This window comes from Nannospalax galili, unplaced genomic scaffold, assembly GCF_000622305.1.
Source record: "Nannospalax galili isolate Female #2095 unplaced genomic scaffold, S.galili_v1.0 scaffold433, whole genome shotgun sequence".
NCBI lineage: Eukaryota > Metazoa > Chordata > Mammalia > Rodentia > Spalacidae > Nannospalax > Nannospalax galili.
Genome location: NW_008338715.1, coordinates 3431539 through 3440013, shown reverse-complemented (window position 1 = coordinate 3440013; position 8475 = coordinate 3431539). Strand labels below are relative to the sequence as shown.

At 35.8% G+C, this 8475-nt stretch overlaps 1 non-coding gene across 1 annotated transcript; it reads left to right on the top strand.

The window, feature by feature from the left end:
• The first annotated feature begins 4996 nt into the window (after positions 1 to 4996).
• Positions 4997 to 5103, top strand: LOC115070435. The gene has a single exon (XR_003849587.1). It is a non-coding gene; the product is annotated as a U6 spliceosomal RNA (small nuclear RNA).
• The last annotated feature ends 3372 nt before the right edge of the window (positions 5104 to 8475 follow it).

The window sequence follows — 8475 nt, the reverse complement described above, 5'->3', positions numbered from 1 at the left end:
GTACGTAAAACCATTTTGGGCAGACAGTTCCATTTACCTTCTGCTTTACTACCAACTTTTCAATGAAAGATCAGACTTTTTGTTTTATCCCTTTGGCTAAATGATTTATTTTGCCGTTCCTGATGTGTGGGTATATCTGGCAGATGCTGTATCTGAGCAGGAGCTGCAAATACAGTGGTGTGTTTGTCTTCACACTCTCTGTTCTTCTACTCTGCTGTGGGAGGATCACTCCTACACTGGGTTGTTGCTTCATGCTGGGGGTTCTAGTTTGGTTTCTGTTGGAGTGATAAAATGCTGACCAAAATAAACTTGGATAGGAAAGAGTTTAATTAATCTTGTACTTCCAAGGTGTAATGGTACATCTTCAAGGGAAGCCAGGACAGGAACTTATGATGGACCTGGAGATGGAAAGTGAAGTGGAAACGATTGACAAATACTTCTTACTGGCTTGTTTCCCTGTCCTGTGTTCAGCCTGCTTTCTTATAACACCTAGGACCATTTGCCCAGGAGGTGGCACTACCAACAGTGGGCTGGGTCCTCCCAAGTCAAGAAAATGCCTCACAGACCTACAGTCAAGAAAATGTCTCACAGGCAATCCAAAAGACACAATTCCCTAATTGAGGTTCCCTTTCCCAGGATTATCGTTATCAAGTTGACAACTGAAGCTATGAACCACACTGGCCTATAGATTATAAGGAAAAAATGCTGATGACATAATCATGCCCCCATAGACTAGCAAAGAGGTACAACCAGGTCATAGAATATATGATACAAAGTTAGAAATAAAGCTGTGCTGCTGCCATCCCTTAAGGTTTGGGGTTGTTACACAATATCAGCTATGAAAAGCTGACTAATGAAAAAATGGGCACATACCAGACAAAATAAGGGTTGATATATGTGCAACAATGTATGTATGGGTCAATGGAAAGCATAAGCTGAGAAAGAAAAGTCTTGCTAATAGAAGCAAGAAAAATTATGACATACATTTGGGAGAAAATATCAAAACCATTAAGTCTAGAAATCTGGAAGCCATATAATTTTCATTAAAAAGTTATAGCTATAATCAATGAAGTTTAGACATTAAATAGTTTTATGAGGATTGATAAGTAAGCTGCATTGGATAAAATGCTACAATGAGTTTAGAAAAAATGGCTTTTTCAAGAAAGAATAAAAAAGGAACTTAGAGTTTTGTACATCTTGCCCATACAGGTTGGAAAACATAATAGGTTGTCTGATTTAAATAGGAAGCAGAAAATGAAAAATGTTTTGAAACAAAAAGGTTCAAAACATGCATTCTCACATCAAAGAATGAATCATGGACACTGTTACTAAGGCATTCTTTCAAAAATATTAATTTTAAGCATAGCTGTAGCAGACCACCCTCTGTTAAAATCCCAAAACATGCATTCTCACATCAAAGAATGAATCATGGACACTGTTACTAAGACATTCTGTAGCAGACCACCCTCTGTTAAAATCCTGAGTAGATGATTGCATGAAGCCTACTTCTTATAATATGGCCTCTGGTAAATCTTTTACTTCAACAAAATAGCCTTGGAAAAAGGAAACAGGATAAGGATGAGATCCAATAAGTGTAAAATATAATGAAAATGTTGGTAGTAAATCAAAGGAGAAAAAGCATGTCTCAAAAATAATTTTCTGAGGTTATTCAGGTATTGAGTTCACTAACATTAAACCCGTGAAAGGCATCTAACATTTTTGAACAGACTTGTATTTTTTTTTAAATGACTGTTGTCTTGTATTAAAAGAGCATGTGACTATTCAATATGTAAAATGGGTTTTGGCTTCCAGTTTTCTATTAGAAGAAAAGACTTAGAATACTCATTTTACATGTTGCCAAGGAAACTAATCAAAAGGCAAGTCTTCCCAGAAGGCAACCTTCTTAGTTTTCTGCTCCTTTCGCAGGATACCCTTGACAAATAATTTCCAAACAGCTGGAGTTTATTTGGCTTACGGTTCTAGGGTTTGGGGAAACCAAGATCACAATGCTGGCATGCAGTTAGGATCTTCATACTGTGTGCAGCTTTCTGATTCTATAGCATAATGCAAAGGCAAGTGAGCACATGAGAGACAGAAAACTGGACTGAATTTATCCTTCTCATCTGCAGCCTGTGCTCATGATAGCTGTTGTACTTGATCTACAGTATGAATCCATTCATGATATCAGTGTCTTCATGATCTAACAAGTATGTAAAGGTCTCACTTCTTAACAATGTTACACTGACAATTAAATTTCAGAATACGTTTTGGAAGGGATATTTGATTCATAGATATAAGGTTTAGACCCAGGAAGAAAAATGAAGACAGGCATTTCTTTTGTGGTCAGAAACAGAAGCTAATTGAGATTCAGAAACAGAAGATGAATTGAGATTAGGAAGAGGGATATGCAGTGCTGGCTGATAGGGAGCAGAGTATGATACCCCCCTAACTGGACATGGCATTACTGAATATCTTCAGCTCAAGGAAATCTAGAAAATTTTAAGGGCAGATAGTATCTTTCCATCTTTCCCCTGTAAGACCATAATAAAAATTTCATTATCTATCTCCACTGAAATAAGTCTTAGGAGCCTCATGTGGCAAGTGTTCTATATTATACCTAGAGTAATGTTAGAAGACAGAGAAATGCCAAGGAAAATCTGAATAGGGTCTTCTTAGATCATTGTATCTCTTTGTCCATCATACATCAGCATGACTGTACATTCTTCACCATACTTAAGCAAAAAACTATACAATCTTCCCTGAACCATTGAGTTTTCATTTCTGAAACCCTGAGAGTCGCATAGAAAATTTTAAAAATAGATTGTTATGCTTTGATGTTGTTACTCTCTTTTGTTTGAAGGATAACATCCATGAATATTGATGTGAGTAAAGAGAAGACCATACTTTTCTCCCCTGCAATATCTAGCTGAACTTCAGATTTCTTTGTGTGACAGATTGTTGTACATCTGACATTAGTTTTGTTTTTAAACAGTAATTCTTAGTGAGAGATATTCTGCCACTTTATGATATATTTATGAAGTAGAGTAGTAACAATTTGTAGGTGTAAAGATTGTCACAAAATGATAGATCTACAAAATGATGCCATGATCAGACAAGACATTTAGGATATTTTCTTTGGAGTGTATTTTCGTGCTGAGGAAAAATAAGTATTTGTGACTAACAGAATATATTTGTTAATAGATTATTTCTTTTTTAAAAATATTTTATTTATTATTTTTATTTTATGTGTATGAGTGTATTGCCTGCATGTATGTGAGTGCCTCCTTGTCGTGCAATGCCGCGGAGGTCAGAAGAGGGCTTCGGATTCCCCTGGAACTGGAGTTAAGGACGGTTGTATTCAGTGCCACTTATTATTCGAAACTTTACTCCACCCCCTTGGAAACAGAGATTTATTTAATTTTATGGGTGTGTTTGCTTTCATGTATGTATGTATTTCACCTGTGTTCCCTGTGCCTGTGGAGGCAAAAAGAGGGTGTTAGAATCCCTGGAACTAGAGTTACAGATAGTTGTGATCTACCATGTGGGAGCTGGAAACTGAATTCATGAATCTCGGAAAGAGCTCTTAACCACAAAGCCATCACTCCATCTCCTCCCTCTGCCCCCTTTAACTTGACATTAGATTTATTTTGGATAAAGGAATATGAACCCATGGCACAAAACAGTAAATGGAATTTTAGAGAATAGCTTAGCCCCTTGATTTGACTTCTCCAGATTGGAAAAAAAAACAAAAACAGAAACTTGTTTGATATGTAAGTTGTTCGTTCAGTGTGGGTCCTAGAACTACAAGACAAATGGCTTGGCACATTCAAGCACAGATTCAAAGAATTTAGTCTGTTTATGCCACATGAGCAAGAAAAGAACTACTGTAAGTTTCTGAGATTTACAGTTTGCAAATTTCCTAGCAAAAATAGGATCTAACAGTCAAGCACGTTTTGTTTTTTGTTTTTTTTTTTACATTTGGGAAATTTGTGACAAATTGAATTTCTCCCTTCCAGGGTGTAAGTCAGGTATTCGGTTTCCTTGATTCCTTCACAGAAAAGGCTAGATGTGTAATCTAGTGCTTGCCATGTGTTTGGGTACACAGCCAGGAACTTCTATCAAGAAACTCTCTATATTGGCTTCTAATAGGTCTTTATAGTGGTTGAAACTTCACTAGTGTTAGCTCTCCAATATCAATGATGCTCTCTAAAACTTTTTTTAAAAGTAGCCAGAATTCATTCTTGAAATAGAATCATGACTAAGGATAAAAAGTTTTATTCCAAAGAAGTTACTGCTTTTTTTTTTTTTTCCTCCATTTGAAAAAGGAAATTCAGAAATATGCTGTGGGGAATTCTTTGGATTCCTTTAAACACCACTCTACTTTCCTTCTTCTGATAATTTACAACATCTGGTAAGTGCCTTTCATTGGATATGAATTAGATTCTTAATTATGTCTCATGGCTTCCTAGACAGTGACAACCTCCATGATGACAAAAACAAACCGAAACAAAACCCAGAATAAATGTACATGAGAAACCAATTGCAAATTAACTGTGAAGGGTGATCTTGAAGCACCCAGAGTATTACCTTGAGAATTAAAGTCTGAACCTATAGTGTAGTATATATTGTTTTTTCATTTGTGTTTAGAATATATTATCATTTCAGAAATTATTGCATGATTAGATGGTTCCATCATATTTTAGAACAGTTTGTATTTACTTCTTTATTTACATTTATATTTTATTAGAATGTATCAGCAATTATTTTCATTACAATGTTGTTTATTATGGTTATTTTATCAGATAATATTTAGAGGATTAGTGTTGGAAGGACTGCCCAATCCAATTTTACAGGTGATTAAACTGAGGTTGAAAGTTTAAATAGATCCATTTATTTATTGTCAAATAGAAAGAGAGACACTCTGACCAGAAGAGCTTAGCTCACTATCCTTTATAGTGTCACAGACTACTGAAGACACGCAAAAAATTAGAGAGGGGTGCTCACTTCTGTAGCACATATACTAAAATTGGAATGATACAGAGAAGATTAGCATGGCCCCTGTGCAAGGATGACATGCAAATTAGTAAAGCGTTCCATATTTTTGGGGGGCGTGCGTGGTGGCACATGCCTTTAATCTCAGCACTTGGGGGGCAGAGGCAGGCTGATCTTTGTGAGTTTGAGGCCAACCTGGTCTACATAGTGAGTTCCAGGACAACTGGGGCTACAGGGAGACCCTGCTTCCAAAAGACCAAAAAAAAAAAAGAAAAGAAAATTAAAGAGGGAAAAATGAAAGAGAAAAGGAGATATGGAAGATAGCGTCAATTCAAGAATGCATGGCGTGATCATGCAGGTAATTATACATATACATGTGTACATGTATGTATATATTTGCTTATGTACATGTATATGTATGTGTGTTTATTTATGTATCTAATCTACCACGCTCCAAAGCAGCTGAATTTGATCATCTAAAGCTTTCGATATCATCATGGTGAGGTAACTAAGTGTGAACTTTAAGAACTATTGGACTGGAGAAAGAAGCTGTATGGTAAAGTTCAGTCTGAGATGCTCTATTTAAACTTGACCTCTTCCATTACTGTATCTAATCAAAATTAAGAAATTATTTCTGGGGCTGGAGAGATGGCTTAGCAGTTAGAGTGCTTGATTTCTTCTGGAGTCAGTTCCCAGCACCCAAATCAGGCAGCTTACAATTGCCTATAACTCCAGCTCCAGTGGATCTAACACCACCTTCTACCCACAGGCACCTCCGCTCACATTCACATGCATACACATAAAATAATGTTTAAAAAGCAATGCTTTCTTTTCTTGGTTTCTCAGCATTTTCTCCCATTTTCTATTTCTTTTGGAATGTCCTGTGTGGACTCTTTCCTGAAATAGCCTTTCAAATTAACATTGTTTTTCTCCTTGGTAATTAGAGCAGTGATTCTCATCAGGACTCAGGTTGGCAGTGCCTGTATATGTACTTTCTTGTCATCCTTCACCTTGGAATTTGTTACTAGTGTGTAGTTGGGAGATACTCTGGGTATTTCTAAATATCCTACAATGCACTAGACTGCTTCCCATAACAAACAGTTCTCTGGCCTAAGATGTCAATGCTGCTGACTTTGAGGAAACTTGCATTAGAATAAAATGTGTGTGTTTGGGACTGTTTCTGACTTACACAGCATCAGTAAAAAGGGAAGTACTTATGTGTGAAGTGACTGTCAAATCATATATGCCCTTAACTGATAAAGTAATAAGAACAAATGCATTGGCCACTTCTGAGCACATTTGAGGATGGGAAATGATTTTCATTTGTCTTCATTCCATGCTCTTTAAATAGTAAGCACAGAAAAAGTATTAGTTTGACTCTTAAAATTGCTTGAAAGTATAGAAAGCATGGGTAATTTAGTAAAATGACTATGTGGTGCTATGAAATGAATTAATCCACAAAGAAAATAATGAAAGAAATGACTGTCAAGTCCATATGTTTCAAACTCTTATTCAGGAAAGCACATTCACTGATATAATCAGTCTAAATGCTCATAAAAGAAATTTATTTTTCTTACCCACCATACAGTATGCTCCAGAAAGGCAAGCTCTGATATCTGTTTCCCTTTCCTATTCTTATGACAAAAATGTTTTGCGTAACAAGCTGTTTTCAAACATACTAACCTTGTTCTTTGGTGCTCTACTTTGATGAGGGGGAAGAAGACACGAATTCTTGTGATTTAATTACAATTAACCTGAGTTCGATGGTGCGGCTTATCAAGCTTTACAGTAAGAGAACAGAGCTCTTTTAGTTGAAATGGATCTCATTTCAGTTTCATTATGCCTAACATAGAATCAGAAAGATGGAATAGGTGAGAAGAAATTTTATTTCTCAACATCTAGTGACTATTAGTGGCTAATGATTTTTGTTGCTGAGTTAGGTACAGGTTTTAAACAAATGAACAATATCAAGCCAAAGGGAACTTGATAAAAATGTCCTTTGCATAAAATACTTATTAATCCTGTAAAGCATGTTGAGGGAGATCTGAAGATGATCAAAATATATTGAATGGGACTTGAGAAATGACTCAGAGCTTAAGAGTATTGGCTGTTCTTTCAGTAGACTCAGGTTCACTTCCCAGCATCCACAAGGCAGTTAACAACCAGCTGTAACTCTGGTTCCAGAGAATCTGACACACTTGAGCCACTGCAGACATTGCATGCACATGGTATACTTAAATATATGCAGGCAAAATGCTCATATGCATAAAATGAAAATAAATGAACAATTTAAAATCCATTGTATGAAATTCTCAAAGAATCAATAAAAATATTTTTAAAAAGATGTCCCAGTAAGAAATATTTATTGTATGTATAGCAATTACTACTTGAAGTCATATTGTGGTTATGTTTAAATAAGGACAACCTAATTCTTAGCATCAATTTTAAAGCCAAGAGTTGTCCTGAATTGCTGAGAACCTGTTCCTTCAGATTTCTCTAAGAATTGTGCTCTTGAATAAGTGTTTGGCTCTTTCTTTCTGAAACAGTATATACAGCACGAAATGGGGAAGTAAAAACAGAACTGTCTTTTTAAAAGTATTTTATTTTATTTATGTGTATGCGTGTCTTGCCTGATTGTGTAAGTGCATCCGTGTTGTGCAATGCTCATAGAGGTCAGAAGAGTGTGTCAGATTGCCTTGGAACTGGAGCTACAGATGGTTGTCAGCTATCATATAGGGCTGGGAATCCAACCCAGGTCATCTGGAAGAGCAGTCCGTGCTCTTAACTGCTGAGGCGTCTCTCCAGCAACAGAACTGTCTTATCAGAGAAGAATTTTGCTCTTTTTGGTCCTCACTGATTTAGAATAGGAACATATACAACCACAAACAGACATTATTAATTTAATCCCACCTATTGTTTGAAACACTAATGGCATAATCTTCATATCTTACTTGTCTCCAACAAATATCTGAGCTGTTTTCAGTGCTTTATTGAAACATCCACAGACACATTTATAAATTATTATTCTGTGTCAAAGGCAAGGGAGGGTTATGGGGAATTAAAGCTATGTTTAGGTTACAAGAGGCAGTCAAGATTCAATGAGCTTGTCTACTTTATAAACAACCTAAGATAAAATTAACTTGTTTGGAAGATGAGGTAAAAATCATTTTTCAGGAGTATGTCTATATTATAAAAGTCATTCCTACGTATATGTTATTTATTTATGTGTTTATATTACTGGGCAGATTTATAATAAGTAAAACTCACAGTGCCTGTCTCCATGAAATTGTTAATCTGTAGGAGAGGAAAGATTTAAAATAATAATGTTAAATAATTACAAAAAAATGAGACAATGCTTGGAACCCTCTAAAATGAAAAAGTATTATTTCATGCTTACCTAATTATTTTGACAGGAGTTTAACTGATGTGCACTTTTCCATGCAAATGAGTTTGTGGCAAACAAGATGACTGCCATCTACATAA